Source organism: Triticum aestivum, chromosome 2A, assembly GCF_018294505.1.
Source record: "Triticum aestivum cultivar Chinese Spring chromosome 2A, IWGSC CS RefSeq v2.1, whole genome shotgun sequence".
NCBI classification, from domain to species: domain Eukaryota; kingdom Viridiplantae; phylum Streptophyta; class Magnoliopsida; order Poales; family Poaceae; genus Triticum; species Triticum aestivum.
In genome coordinates, this window is record NC_057797.1 from 715,582,332 (window position 1) to 715,598,899 (window position 16,568).

Here is a 16,568-nt window from a genome sequence, read left to right on the forward strand (position 1 = left end):
CCTTTGACCTCTCTCACTCCACCATTAATGCACTTCAAGCTCTCTTGCCCGATCTCTCTCTCTAGCCACTCAAACTTGTTGATTTGCTAGGGATTGAAGGAGGAGACCTAGATCTACACTTCCACCAAAGGATATTTGCTTCCCCCACACTTTCTTGTGTGGATTTTGTTACTCTTGGGTGTTTGAGCACCCTAGACGATTGAGGTCACCTCGAAGCCATATTACATTGTGGTGAAGCTTCGGGGTTTCGTTGGGAGCCTCCAATTAAGTTGTGGAGAGAGCTCCAACCTTGTTTGTAAAGGTTCGGTCGCCGCCTTCAAGGGCACCAATAGTGGAATCATGGCATCTCGCATTGTGTGAGGGCATGAGGAGAATACGGTGGCCCTAGTGGCTTCTTGGGGAGCATTGTGCCTCCACACCGCTCCAACGAAGACGTACTTCCTCTCAAAGGGAAGGAACTTCGGCAACACATCCTCGTCTCCACCGTCTCCACTCTTGGTTATCCCGTGCCTTTACTTGTGCAAGCTTATTTGTATCATATCACTTGCTTGCGTGTGTTCCTATCCTTGTTGCATCATATAGGTTGCTCACCTAGTTGCATATCTAGACAACCTACTTTGATGCAAAGTTTAAATTATTAAAGAAAAGCTAAAAATTGTTAGTTGCCTATTCACCCCCCCCCCTAGTCAACCATATCGATCCTTTCAATTGGTATCAGAGCCTCATCTCTTTATTAAGGACTTTACCGTCCGAAGAGTATGGTTGATACCGTAGACAGTGTGGAGGAACACTCCGCTGTGAAACCGATCTCGTCTACGGGCGATGGGGGAACCTCGGTCTCTCGTGAGGAGTTCAATGTGGCCTTGGAGACATTGAAAACCTCCATGACGACCGAGGTTGAAAGCATGTTTACTAAATTCCTTGAAGGGCTTAAACTATCCACCGCACCGTTGAAAGTGGGTAATCCCACCGACAAGGTGACGGATGCTACCTCCAATAAGGGGGAAGCTAGTAGTGAAAAGGCTCCTTCGTCTAGTGGTAAGAATGGCACCGGCATCTTTGCTCATGTGGAACCACCACTTGTTTATGGTGGACCGGTTCCTTCCACTCATTTGAATCATGCAGGTCCTCCCCCTAAGATTGTGAAAAATGAGGACTTTGATTCTTGGGTTTACCACTTTAAACGCCATTTAAATCATGTGAACACTAATCTTTGGAGAATCATTGAAGAAGGTTTATATCCGCATGATCCAAGCAACTTCACTCCTCGAGAAGCCGCGGATAATCAATTCAATGAGAATGCTCTCTTCATCATTCAAGATGCAATCCCACCCGAAGACATACCTCATCTTCGGCCCTTCGCCTTGGCCAAAGATGCATGGCTTTGTGTTGTCTCTCTCTACCGGGGAAGCGCAAGCATTCAATGCTCCAACTATGAAGTGGTGCAAGATGAGGCCGATGAGTTTGCAATGAAAGAAGATGAAGAACCTCGTGAGCTTTATCGGAGAGTAACCAAACTTGCGGTCTCACTCCGAGATCACGGGAGCAAGGACACGGATGACAATTGGATCAAGCGCAAATTCCTCAAGGCAATGATGCCCTACCACAAGGCCATGTCCTCCGTCATTCGTCAAAGACCGGACTTCCACACTTTGACCTCAAGGAAGTGTTGGATGAGTTTGTGGCCATGAACATTTTGGAAAAGACCGCTGACAATGCGGTGCTTCGTTCTCAAAGGGCAAAGAAGCCCAACCTTGCATTGAAGGCCAAGCTCTCCGTTGAAGAAGAAGAAGAGGAAGAAGAGGAGAGCAACCCCGAAGATACAAAGTATGCATATCATGAACACATGGCACTCGCTTCAAGGCAATTTTGGAGCAAGAAAAACTCAAGGCCAAACTTTAACAAAAACAACTCAAGTGGCACGAAGAGCAAGCAACGTGTAAGGACTTGCTACAATTGTGGCAATGTGAGTCATTTTGTTGCGGAGTGCCCGTATGAGAAGAGGGAAGACAATGCTGGCAAGCTCATCCGAAAGGACAAGGCCAAGTCGTTCCCCAACAAGAGCAACTTCACCAAGAAGACTCCTCCCAAGGCGTTGGTGGTACAAGAAGAGTACAATGAGGATGATGACGATGATGAAGATGGTGAGTTGGCTGCCATGGCCTCAGTTGCCATTGCGACGACTCCACGGGTGTCTCTCTTCGACTCACCCAATGAGAGCATCACCGCCAAGTGCCTCATGGCTAAAGCCACCAACAAGGTAACCCCCAACATCAAAACTACCATCATTAATCATCCTTCTTCGACAGATAGCATTGATGAACATGAGGGAGCTAATGTGGAGGCAAATGAGTTTGAGGCCTTTATGGGCAAACTTAAGGGTAAATACAAGAAGCACTTTGTTGCTCTCTTGGAACAACTTGGTGAAGCCAATGACATGATTGAGGCTCACGAAGATACCATCACTAAGATGGAAGGGCATAGTCGCGACTATGCCGATGAGATTTCGGATCTTTCCAATGCTCTTGAGGAAGAGCGTGGTCTTCGTTTGGCTCTTCAGGAGTTACACAATGTTGATCATGCTAAGTTAAAGAAAGATTATGATCATGTTCTCATTGTTTCTCATGTGCTAAACTCTGAGAAGGCCGAACTTGAGGTTGATCTTGCTAGACTCAAAGAGGAGCTTGATCTACTTGACAAGGCTCACAAGGTCTTGAAGGGTGCTCATGCTAGCCTCAAAGAGTCTCATGATCAACTTCAAGTAAAGCTAACCAAGGAAAAAAGCCACTTTTCCTCGTATGATGTTAATTGATAATGCAAATGCTACTAACCCGTGTTGTGAGCATGTGCATCTTGTTGAGGAGAACGCTAAGCTAAAGGGGCAACTTGAGAGAGGCCTTGCAATTTGCATACAAGGCAAGAAGAACCTCAACGACCTCTTGATCAACCAAAAGGGAGTTGTGGCCAAGGAAGGGTTGGGTACGTGCCCGAGTCCAAGAACAAGAAGAAGAATGACAAGACCAAACGACCTCCTCCTCTCATGCAAACTTTTGTGAAGGAGGGATAGAGTGCTTCCAAGGAGAAGAAGAACACTGCAGAGGGTGGCGCTGTCAAAAAGGGCAATTCCACTCCTCCCATCAAAGCCGGCGACTTTAATCCTTCTTATATGTTATGTCGTGCTAGTGATGGGCATGTCTATGCCAAATTTGTTGGTTCCCCTCATGAGTACATTGAATGGTCTATTTGGGTTCCAAAGACCCTTGCTACTAACATCAAAGGACCCATTACAAAATGGGTACCTAAAACCAAGCATTGATCTCTTGTAGGTGTTTGCTTCTGGTGAGGGATCATGGTTGCTCGATAGCGGAGCTACAAATCATATGACCGAAAGCAAGGACTTGGTGGTGGACGTGCAGAAGATTCCATCTATGCCCACCAATGTCGAGTGGGGTGACGCCTCATCTTCTAAGGTATTGGGACTTGGCAAGGTGGTCATCTCTCATGATCTCACGATCGAGAAGGTCATGCTTGTTGAGTCCCTTGCATACAATTTACTTTCCGTTCGTCAACTTGCGATCATGGGTGAGGGAGTCCTGGATTAGGGGGTGTTTGGGTAGCCGGACTATACCTTCAGCCGGACTCCTGGACTATGAAGATACAAGATTGAAGACTTCGTCCCGTGTCCGGATGGGACTTTCCTTGGCGTGGAAGCCAAGCTTGGCGATGCGGATATTCAAGATCTCCTACCATTGTAACCGACTCTGTGTAACCCTAACCCTATCCGGTGTCTATATAAACCGGAGGGTTGTAGTCCGTAGGCAATTAACTCCATATACAACAATCATACCATAGGCTAGCTTCTAGGGTTTAGCCTCCTTGATCTCGTGGTAGATCTACTCTTGTACTACCCATATCATCAATATTAATCAAGCAGGACATAGGGTTTTACCTCCATCAAGAGGGCCCGAACCTGGGTAAAACATCATGTTCCATGCCTCCTGTTACCATCCGGCCTAGACGCACAGTTCGGGACCCACTACCCGAGATCCGCCGGTTTTGACACCCACATTGGTGCTTTCATTGAGAGTTCCTCTATGTCGTCGCCTTTAGGCCCGATGGCTCCTTTAATCATCAACCACGATACGGTCCAGGGTGAGACTTTTCTCCCCGGACAGATCTTCGTCTTCGGCAGCTTCGCTCTGCGGGCCAATTCGCTCGGCCACCTGGAGCAGATCGAAAGCTACGCCCCTGGCCATCAAGTCAGGTTTGGAAGCTTAAACTACACGGCTGACATCCGCGGAGACTTGATCTTCGACGGGCTCGAGCCACAGCTAAGCACGCCGCACTATCTCGAGGGGCATGATCTAGCTCTGCCCCCGGACAGTGTCCTGGAGGCTGCACACGCATCGGCTCCGACCCCTAACTCGGACCCTATTGCGCAAATTGAGGATGAGTGGTTGGACGTCACCTCGGGGGCTGCGATCCCAAAAGCGATCGAGCCGAACGCTAGCCCCGCACTCTGCACGACCCGTGACTCCGAGGATCCGGACTCCTCCTCGGACTCTGAACCCCCCGCGCCCCTGCCAATCGAATCCGATTGGGCGCCGATAATGGAGTTCACCGCTGCAGACATCTTTCAGCACTCGCCTTGTGGCGATATCCTGAACTCTCTCAAGTCTCTCTCCTTATCAGAAGAGCCCTAGCCGAACTACGGTCAGCGAGGATGGGATACAGACGATGAAGAAATTCAAAGCCCACCCACCACCCACTTGGTAGCCACTATCGACAATTTAAACGACGTGCTCAACTTCGACTCCGGAGACATCGACAGCATGGATGACGATGCAGGAGATACCGACGAACCAATGCCCATAGGGTGGACAGCCACCTCATCTCACGATGTGTACATGGTGGATACCCCCAAAGGAAGCGACAATGAGGAAAAAGGGGATGGTACGGGAGATCGACCCCCCGAAAAGCAATCAAAGCGTCGGCGTAAACACCGACCCAAGCCCCGCCTCGACAAAAACCCAGCCATAGAGCAGGATGAGCCGGTAGACGGTGAGCAGGCCTTAGAGCAACCGTCCGAACAGGGCAACACGGATAGAAAAACCGAACATCCCTCCTCCGGCGAAAACGGCATTCCGGACGACCTCACGCCGAATAAACCTATGGAGCAGAAGAATCTCCACGAGAGGCTCGTTGCAACTGCACGCAGCCTAAAAAAGCAGAAGCGGAAGCTAAAAACAGCGGAAGATGCACTCCGATTAGATGGAGCAAAGTAATCAATACCACAGATAAGTACGGCGACAGTCGCCGCACTAAAAGCTATCCGAAAAGAAAGCTACTGCCTGAATTCGACGAAGAGGCCCTAGAGCCCTCGCATTCAAAAAATGAAAAAGCCACACGGTCGGATAGACGACCCCATAAAGCGGCAAGCGGCGCCGCACCTAAATCGGCATGCGACCCACTTAAGGATTCGCATCATGGCCCAGTCAGGTCCATTTATGGGCCAAGAAAGCAAGCTCTCATAAGCAACGCTATGAAGCCATCATCAGAATCCGGCACACCCAAATACAGGGGCGCCGCACACCCCCTATGTTTCACCGATGAGGTCCTGGACTATGAATTCCCAGAGGGATTCAAACCCGTAAACATAGAGGCATATGATGGAACAACAGACCCTGGAGTTTGGATCGAGGATTATATCCTCCACATACACATGGCTAGAGGAGATGATCTCCACGCCATAAAATATCTACCCCTTAAGCTTAAAGGGCCAGCCCGGCATTGGCTTAAAAGCCTTCCCGAAAACACAATTGGAAGCTGGGAAGAGCTCGAGGATGCTTTCCGAGCAAACTTTCAAGGGACCTATGTCCGCCCTCCGGATGCAGACGATCTTAGTCACATAACTCAACAACCCGGAGAATCAGCTCGGCAGTTCTGGAATAGATTCCTCACTAAAAAGAATCAGATAGTCGACTGTCCGGACGCCGAAGCCTTAGCAGCTTTCAGGCATAACGTCCGAGACAAATGGCTCGCCAGACACCTCGGCCAAGAAAAGCCAAGAACAATGGCCGCACTAACAAGCCTCATGACCCGCTTTTGTGCAGGGGAGGACAGCTGGTTGGCAAGGTGCAGCCCCAGCGACCCAAGTACATCCGAAACTAGGGATGGAAACGGAAAACCGCGACGCAACAAGGACCGTCGCTGGACTAAGGACAAAAGTCCGAAGAGCACGGCAGTCAATGCCGGATTCAAAGGCTCACGACAAAATCAGGAAAAATCGCCCCCCCCCCCCAGGATAACAGGGACGATCCATCCAACCTAAATAAAATCCTAGACAGGATATGTCAGATACACAGTACTCCCGGGAAGCCTGCTAACCATACCCACAGAGACTGTTGGGTTTTCAAACAATCCGGCAGACTCAATGCCGAACACAAGGGGCTCGACACACCAAGCGAAGACGAGGACGAACCCCAAAAGCAGAGCACCAGGAAACAAAAGAACTTCCCACAAGAAGTAAAAACAGTGAACTCACTTCACATAACAAAACGTGCGGCGCCCGTAAAGGTACGCACCACACGGCCCATCCCCAAAGGGTCCTGCCACTGGTTGTCAAAACCGATCATCTTCGATCAGCTAGATTATTCTAGGAATATCAAGAATGTAGGCTGGACTGCCTTGATACTCGATCCAATAATTGGCGGACTCCAGTTTTCAAATGTCCTTATGGACGGCGGCAGTGGACTAAACCTGATATATCAGGATACAATCCAGCACATGGGGATAAACCCAGCAAGAATCCGCCGCAGCAAAACCTCCTTTCAAGGGGTAATACCTGGTCCGGACACCCATTGTATGGGTTTTCTCCGGCTCGAAGTCATATTCGGCTCTGCCGATAACCTTCCGCCGCGAAAAGCTGACCTTCCATATCGTCCCGTTCTCAAGTCGCTATCAAGCACTACTGGGACGCGAAGCTTTCGCTCGCTTTAACGCAATACCGCACTATGCATCTCTTACGCTTAAGATGCCCGGTCCACGAGGCATCATCTCTTTGAAGGGGAAGCACTAAAGTGCGCCTCCCCAAGCGGAGGACTGTGCGGCCGCTTTGACAGCCCCACAGCAAAATGGCCTCACCGGCCAAAAAACTTCGAAATAGGTCATTCAAGACCACGAACGCGGATAGACGAGTTCGGTGCAAAATCATCATTGATGCAGGCCTAGAAGCCATATACCCCCGCACTAGGGGCTCCACGCATATACAATAAGAGACAATAAAGCTCAATCTTATATATCTTACTTTATACTTTGCTTATTTTAAACTTTTTTCGGCACGACCCGTTTTCAACTCAGTTCCTCTCTTTTATAGATGAACGTCGTGCGGCGCCCGTCCAGGATACGGCACAACGGAGACACAGGCGCAGACGTGCAGTAGGGACCCGTCCTAAAGGATTCTTTTTAGATTAAGACCCTGCGTAAACCTTTTTTACTGTCTCTTGTTGCTACACATCCCCTGGTTTTTTCTTTCTGATATAACCAAGGAGGAGGCTGGCGTCTTGGCATGTGGCCACGTCAGAATTTTTGCACGTACCTGGACACTAGGGGCTTTTTTAATAAAGAGTGTTGTTTCGCCCGCACTCATAAAGACCGAACACCTTAGGGAGTGTTCGGCGTCGCGAGTTTTGGCATTATATGCATCAGCTCCGAATCATGTCTTTGGTCAAATGTTGGGTTGCCCGGCTCCTGAGTTCGGCTACCTTATGTTCCGCTCTATCGGCTAAGGTAGCACCAGGAGAACTACTGCGATTGTGCCCCGGTTCGGCCGGGCGAGCACCTCAGTAGAGAAAGCCGAAAACTGACTGTCATGATGTAGCGTGAGACTGGTCAGCCACTCGATGACCTATCAGAATCTATCGGATTCCTCCGCTTTAACGAAGGGCCGCTTCCCGGTCAGGCACATACGCGCCCCGAACTCGGACGAGCGCAGTTGCCACCAAGGAGCTACCTAAATATTCTCATTGTCAAACTCCTATGGCTAAGTGAAAGTGTTAAAGCATTATAGTCCGGTTGTCTGGCCCGCTGCGCTATCACCTCCTTTGTAGGACCAAGACGTTGGGTTAAGTGTGAAAATGCGTCTTCTGCGAGCACCCCCGCACTATGTGCGTGGGGGCTGAAGCCAACGACTGCCATATTTCAGATTCTATATATATATATATATATATCTTAAAACGGCCGCACAGGAGGTGTTCCCAATACTTGGAGGCACAAGTATAAAAAAGGCCACTACAGTTTATCAAAATATTACTTTATAATTACATATGCTATCATAACATAGCATCTTTCGGGCACTGCGTCTCTATTACACGAGCGCCTTCAAGAACTTCCTGAAAATAGTGCTCGGAGGGTACTCGGCTTTTGTCTGAATCTCGGGACGCAACAACGGTGGTCTCCATCTCTGCCCAGTATGTCTTAACACGGGCAAGAGCCATCCTAGCGCCCTCTATGCATGCTGACCTCTTCATTGCATTTATATGCGGCACTGCGTCAAGGAATTGCTGCACCAAGCCAAAATAACTCTTCGGCTCCGATCTCCCAGGCCACAGATGACCCATGACGTACTTCATGGCGAGTCCGGACAATCTATTCAGTTCGGCCCATTGAGCCAGGCGATCGTCCACTGCCAGTGGATGCTCAGGATTGTGGAACTGTGACCAGAAAAGCTTTTCCACTTTGCGATCTTTTAGATCTCGAAAGTGTTCGGTCGCATCAGCAGCACTTGCTGCCAAATCCAGATAGGTGTCCTCCACACTCCACATCCGGTCCAACGGAGCAAACTTCGGATCACAAAACTTCCTCCCCAGCATAAAGGGCTTTCCAGCCGCAATCTGTTCGGCCTGACGCAGCTCCTCCTTCGCAGCTCTCATCACAGAGCGAGCATCCTTGGCATCGGCAACGGCCTTCTCTAAGTCCGTCTATCCCGCCGAAGTTTGCAATGGTCTGTAGCGCTCTTTAACTTCTCGGCCATCTCGGCCATCTCTTCTTTGCTTCGGCAGTGAGTAGTCTGTTCGGCTCTCAGCTCTTAAAGGGCCTTCTCGGCAGCCGCATCGCTTTTTCTGGCTTGCTCCTTAGCTCGGGCAAGTTCTGCCCTAAGATTCTCCACGGCGGCCGTACCATCTGCGTCAAGCACACACATTGTAAGACACTAGCATGAAGCTCCTCTTATCTGATGCCGCCCGAAGAATTACATACCTTGAGCCTCATCAAGCCGCTTGTTGACAAGCGCGATGTCAGCATCTGCCACGTCCAGTTGCCGCTTTAGTTCGGCCACATCATCAGTTCGGCTTGATTCCGGACACCTCGCCACCTATATTCAAAGGGGACATCTTAGACCTGGGATTATGATCCTCTGCGTGCCGTCATTTCTTGACAACGCGCAGAGTCTCAGGGGCTACTATCTACATAGGGCGCATCTTACTTATGCGCAACTGACAAAAGTGTACATATCTAACGTACCTCAAAACCCGTCAGTAAACTTTTGACGGCCTCATGCAATCCGCTTTTTGCGGATGAAATCCTTTCAATCACCATGCCCATCAATGCACGGTGCTCCTCTGAGATAGAAGCTCGCCCCAGCAGAATCTTTAGCTCCTCCGGCCGAGCACTAGACGGTGTCGGACTTGTCCTATGGCCTCTTTCGAAGGCCGGACGCGGAGAGCTTTGGGGGGCCACATAGCTATCTTCTGCCCCTGCCGGATTCAGAGAAACCCTCCGCAACGACACCTCAGGGTCGCCCGCCTCGCTAGGCGGTACGGCAGGGGGAGGCGTCCCGCTCTCCATCATCTCCGGAAGAAGATCCCCCGAAGACGAGCTCTGCTGAGAAGGGCTGAGGTCTGAGCTACAAGATAAAATTTCGGTTAATCTTCTCAGATACAAATCAAGGATTTCTCTCATCCCTCAAAAGGAAAACCTCTCTCTACTTACGGCTCCCTGGAGGGCTGATCCCTTTGAGGGCGTAGTTCGGCGGAGGAACTTCCCGGCGTCGGACCCTCTGATGAGGATTTTCTCCCCCGCTTCGGGGCCATGGTCTCCGGGTCATCAGAGGCGGCCCTCTTCTTCCCCTTGGGAGAGGAATTGTCGGTTCCTCCCTTCGGAGCAGCCTCCTTCGAGGAGGCCATAGTTCCCTTGTCCTTCCCCTTACTTCCCTCCAAAGGCATTATCTTCAACATCCTAACAAGCACGGGATCCGGCCTGGTTTCGGGAAGGGGAGCCGGACACCTGATCAGCTTTGCCTTCGCTATCCACTCCTGTTTAAAAGGACATCTCTTTTAGGGGCAAGTTTATGACGATTATATGGATAGTAGGTCCGGGTACAAGGTTACTTACTTGGGTATCCGGGCGATTGCAGCTTAGGCCTGCGTCCTCGGTCAAATCCGGACACATCATTTATGATCCGAAGAACAGTTTATACATCTCCACGGGCGTTGCGCCCATAAAATGCTGGAGAGCTCGTGGTCCCTCCGGATTAATCTCCCACAGACGAAGGGAGCGACATTTGCCGGGCAGTGTTTGGCGAATCAGCATGACCTGCATCACCTTGACCAGGTTGAGGTCTCTTTCTAAGAGATCCTTGATGAGGCCCTGCAACAAGGGCACGTCTTTGGATAACCCCCAATCTAATCCTTTGTTGACCCATGACGCTAGCCGTGATGGGGGACCTGAGCGAAAGGCAGGAGGCGCCGCCCACTTGGCGCTCCTGGGAGGGGTGATATAGAACCATTCTCGTTGCCACAAGCCGAGCTCCTCTTGAAAGGAGCCCTCGGGCCATGGAGCATCAGCATTCTTACTTATGACAGCGCCTCCGCACTCTGCGTGCCGTCCCTCGATCATCTTCGGCTCCACTTCAAAAGTCTTGAGCCATAATCCGAAGTGAGGAGTAACACGGTTCGCACACAACGATGAATGAGGAAATGTGGAGGATGGACTCCGGAGCTAAGTCATGAAATTCCAACCCGTAATAAAATAGCAGCCCCCTCACGAAGGGATCCATCGGGAAGCCTAACCCCCGAAGGAAGTGAGACATGAACACTACGCTCTCACCGGGCTGGGGACTAGGAATAGCCTGCCTTTGAGCAGGCAACCTATGCGGAATTTCGGCGGTCAAGAACTTAGCCTCTCTCAACTTTAGCACGTCCTCCTCCGTGACGGAGGAGGGCATCCATCGGCCTTGAAGGTCGGAACCGGACATTGTCGAAGGTCCGAAGCGCCTGGAATCTGGAGCCTAGGGTGTTGGAACTCGAGGCGACGGGCGAACTCGTTTGAGATTGGAAAAAGGAGTAAGGCCTTGGTCTCTTTATAAGAGGTTGAATACTAGGAGCCCTCCCCGTAACCATTTGGGACTTGCCTTTAATCGAGAAAACACGCTAACGGGCACGATTGGGTTACCCACGTCCGTATTGATGAGAATCCCGTAAAAGGGGGGCACACGATCTCTGCTTTGACAAGACGTGCCAAGGAAACCGCCTCGCAAAACACGCTGAGGTGGAAAAGTGAAAACGATTCGAGTGAAGGACTTGGCTGTAGTGTGATGACGCACTGCGGAATACGTCAGCAGATTTGATTTGTGTTAATATTATTCTCTCTATGGCAATATGTGGAAGCTTAATTTGAAGAGCCGGACACTACTCTTGGTGTTTACAATCTTCTATGAAGGACTTGGAGGAGGAACCCGCCTTGCAATGCCGAAGACAATTTGTGCGCCGGACTCGTCATCATTGAAGCCTGGTTCAGGGGCTACTGAGGGAGTCCTGGATTAGGGGGTGTTCGGGTAGCCGGACTATACCTTCAGCCGGACTCCTGGACTATGAAGATACAAGATTGAAGACTTCGTCCCGTGTCCGGATGGGACTTTCCTTGGCGTGGAAGGCAAGCTTGGTGATGCAGATATTCAAGATCTCCTACCATTGTAACCGACTCTGTGTAACCCTAACCCTATCCGGTGTCTATATAAACCGGAGGGTTGTAGTCCGTAGGCAATCAACTCCATATACAACAATCATACCATAGGCTAGCTTCTAGGGTTTAGCCTCCTTGATCTCGTGGTAGATCTACTCTTGTACTACCCATATCATCAATATTAATCAAGCAGGACGTAGGGTTTTACCTCCATCAAGAGGGCCCGAACCTGGGTAAAACATCATGTTCCCTGCCTCCTGTTACCATCCGGCCCAGACGCATAGATCGGGACCCACTACCCGAGATCCGCCGGTTTGGACGCCGACAATGGGCTTTGCCACTTTCTTTGATATCGATACCGTGGCCCTCTTGTGGAGCAAGACTCTTAAAGTAGCCTTTGTTGGGCATGTCGAGAACGGTCTATATGTGATTAACTTTTTGGAGCGACCCACTAAGACCGCGACATGCCTAATGGCTAAAGTTGATGTGGGATGGTTTTGGCATCACCGTCTAGCCCATGTCAATATGAGATCTTTGCAAAGTCTTCTCAAGGGGGACCATGTCCGTGGACTAACGAATGTTAGTTTTTCTAAAGATCGTGCTTGCAGTGCTTGTATCGAAGGAAAGCTACATGAGAAGGCTCACCCTCCCACGACTATCATTTACTCAAAGAGGCCTTTGGAACTCCTTCACTTGGATCTCTTTGGGCCTCCATCCTTCGATAGTCTTGGGGGTAGGAAGTATTGCTTGGTGATTGTGGATGACTACTCAATATACACTTGGGTGTATTTCTTCAAGAGGAAGAGCGAGACCCAACAAATCGTCATTGACTTTGCAAATGAAGCACAACATCAACACAATGCAAAGATCTTGACAATAAGAAGTGACAACGGCACTGAGTTCAAGAACTACACCTTGGATGAGTTTCTTAGTGATGAGGGGGGTCAAGCATCAATATTCCGCACCTTACACCCCTCAACAAAACGGTGCTGCGGAGAGGAAGAACCGGACGTTGATGGATGCGGCAAGGACCATGATGGCGGAGTTCAAGTCTCCATACAACTTTTGGGCCGAAGCCATCAACACCGCGTGTCATGCATCCAATCGGCTCTACCTCCGCAAGGGCTTGAACAAGACTCCATATGAGATACTCACCGGTAACAAGCCCAACCTCAAGTACTTTCGGGTGTTCGGGTGTAAGTGTTTCATTCTCAAGAAAGGTGTTCGGTTGTCTAAATTTGAGGCTAGAGCTTATGAGGGCATATTTGTTGGTTATGCTACAAACTCTCATGCTTACCATGCCTCAATAAATCCACGGGACTTATTGTGGAGACGTGTAACGTGGAGTTTGATGAGAATAACGGCTCCCAAGTGGAGCAAAGTGGCACTTGTGATGTAGGTGATGAAATTCCTCCTCAAGCCATAAGAAGAATGGGTGTTGGCTTTATCCTACCCATTGAGGAACCCCTTGTGGCCGAAGGAGAAGGACAATGCTCCACTCAAGTGGAGCCATCACCAACCCAAGGCCCACACGCTTCCGAAGAACAACATGAAGGCCCTCATCCTCAAGAACATGACCAAGGGCAAGATCATGCTCAAGACGGTGTTGACACATCAAGTGATGCCCAAGGTCAAGTTCTCTCCTCCGAGCAAGTTCAAGAACAAGAACAAGCTCAAGACGATGCTCAAGATGATCAAGTGACCACTCCTCGTCTCACCCCCGAGGAGGAATTGGAGCGTCGTGCCGCCAAGGTTGCTTCCAAGCTCTCCACCAAGGATCATCTCATGACGAATGTGCTTGGAAGCTTAAGAAAGGGGGTAAGCACTCATAGACAATTAGCAAACTATTGTGAGCATCACGCGTTTGTCTCTTGTGTCGAACCCCACAAGGTCTATGAGGCGCTCGAAGATCCGGATTGGCTCAATGCCATGCATGAAGAACTCAACAACTTCGAGCGCAACAAAGTGTGGAGATTGGTGCCAAGACCGACGGGAACCACAATGTCATTGGAACCAAGTGGATATTTAAGAACAAGCAAGATGCCCATGGGATTATCATTCGCAACAAGGCTCGTTTGGTAGCACAAGGCTACTCCCAAGTCGAGGGTATCGACTACGGTGAAACATTTGCTCCCGTTGCTCGTCTTGAATCCATTCGCATGTTGATTGCATATGCTTCTCATCATAACTTTAAGTTACAACAAATGGATGTGAAGAATGCTTTTCTTAATGGTCCCATTAATGATTTGGTTTATGTCAAGCAACCCCCCGGGTTCGAGGATCCCTACTTTCCCGATCATGTGTATCAACTCGATAAGGCACTCTATGGCCTTAAACAAGCCCCACGTGCGTGGTATGACCACCTTACCGAGTTGTTACAAGACCGTGGTTTTGAAGTTGGGCTAATCGACCCCACTCTTTTTACTAAGAAGGTCAAAGGGGAGTTGTTTGTGTGCCAATTATATGTTGATGATATTATCTTTGGTTCCCCTAACAAAGCTTTCAATGAGGAATTTGCCGCTCTCATGACCTCAAAGTTCGAGATGTCTTCCATGGGAGAGTTGAAGTTCTTTCTAGGGTTCGAAGTGAAGCAAAGAAGAGAAGGAACCTTCATCAACCAAGCCAAATACACTCAAGACATGCTCAAGAGATTCAAGCTAAGTGATGTCAAGCCGGCTTCCACTCCAATGCCCACCAAGTGCCAACTTGACATAGATCCCAATGGTAAAGTGGTGGATCAAAAGGTATATCGTTCCATGATTGGATCCTTGCTTTACCTTTGTGCGTCTAGACCAGATTTCATGTTGAGTGTGGGAATTTGTGCACGGTTTCAAGCCGCACCTAAGGAAAGTCACTATGTGGCGGTCAAACGAATCTTTCGATATTTGGCTCATACCCCAAACTTTGGCTTATGGTACCCAAGAGGAGCAAACTTCAAGCTTGTAGGGTATTCAGATTCCGATTGGGCGGGAGACAAAGTGGATAGGAAGTCCACTTCCGGAGGGTGCCAATTCCTTGGTTGCTCTTTGGTAAGTTGGTCTTCCAAAAAGCAAAGTTGTGTGTCTCTCTCGTCCACCGAAGCGGAGTATGTGGCGGCTGGTAGTTGTTGTGCACAACTCTTATGGATGAGGCAAACTTTAAAGGATTACGGTGTCATTTGTGACAAAGTGCCTCTTTGGTGTGACAATGAAAGTGCCATCAAGATCTCTCTCAACCCGGTGCAACACTTCAAGACAAAGCATATTGAGATCCGGTATCACTTCATCCGGGATCACATTAGGCGAGGAGAGATCGAGCTCAACTATGTCAACACTCATGATAACCTTGCAGATATTTTCACAAAGCCCTTGGATGAAGCAAGATTTCGCGAGTTAAGGCATGAGCTAAATATCATTGATTCGAGCAATGTTGCTTGAACCCTTGCACACCACACCATACTCAACTTGTTGTCTTGTTTAGATGTAGGCATGGACATAGGGGGAGTGTTGTTCTCTCAATGAACTCTCCTTCCCCCCCCCCATTATGCATAAATTGATCAAGTCTTTCACATTAGCCATGTTTGATGGTACTTGTGCTTCAAAGACGAGTTTTGGTCATGGTCCCAAGGATAATTCTTCACGGTGCCATACCAATTGACTCATACATAGGGGGCTACGGCCTCCGACCCCCTTGTTAGTGATTGTGCCTTGTGTTAGTTTTTCTTGTTCGTGCCTCGGTTTGCTTTCCTAGGCGCTAGGTGTTGGGGTCTCCAAGGGTGTTTCTTTTTCTTTTTCTTTTGTTTTTCTTGGAGACCCACCTTTTTTCCCCGTGCCTTCTCTATCCCAAGCTTTCCCTTCCTCAAGCCTTCTAGTATCATTGCACACTCTTGACCTTGGCTTTGGTGATGGTCTCCGGGCGGTACAACCGGGGTCACAGGCGGTTCAACCGCTGGTGCTCTCCAGGTGGTCTCCCAGCGGTAGCTGAGCGGTTCCACCACTCAACCACTGGGGTGCCCGTCTGACCAGTTCTACCGGTTGGTTATGGCGTTACTACCGCTGCCTCTTGGCGACGGAAGTACCGCCCGTAATCACTGGCTCGTACCAGGCAGCGGTACAATCGCTCCCTTGAGCGGTACAACCGCCGCGCGGCTTTGGGTCTATATATACCCCTCGGGGTTGGTAGGGGATTTCTTTTCTTCCTTCCCCAGCCCTTCCCATCTTGTGCCCTAGCCGCCAGCCACCATTGCCTCTGCCCTAGAGTGCTTCTCGCGCTTCAGATCCGTGGGGTCTCCTGGATCCTCTCCTAGGAGGCATCCTCCTTCCCGATCTCTTCCCATGGATGTCGGTAATGCCCCTTGTCCTTCGTTCTTCGTTCTAGGGTTTGTTCCCTTTGTTCTAGGGCATGAATTGACATTCCGCGTTTATTGATTAAACTATTGGGTGGAAGAGATCACTTTTTGCCTCCTGCTTAGATTGCACGTCTTTGAAAGTAGAATATGGCTAGTATGATTCATATTTCGCGGTTCAATCTAGTCTCTACCCGTAGTACCATTGTCCAGCGGTTCTACCGCCTCTACGGGCGATACAACCGCTGGAGCGGTACTACCGGTAGGAGAACCAGTTCAACCGGGT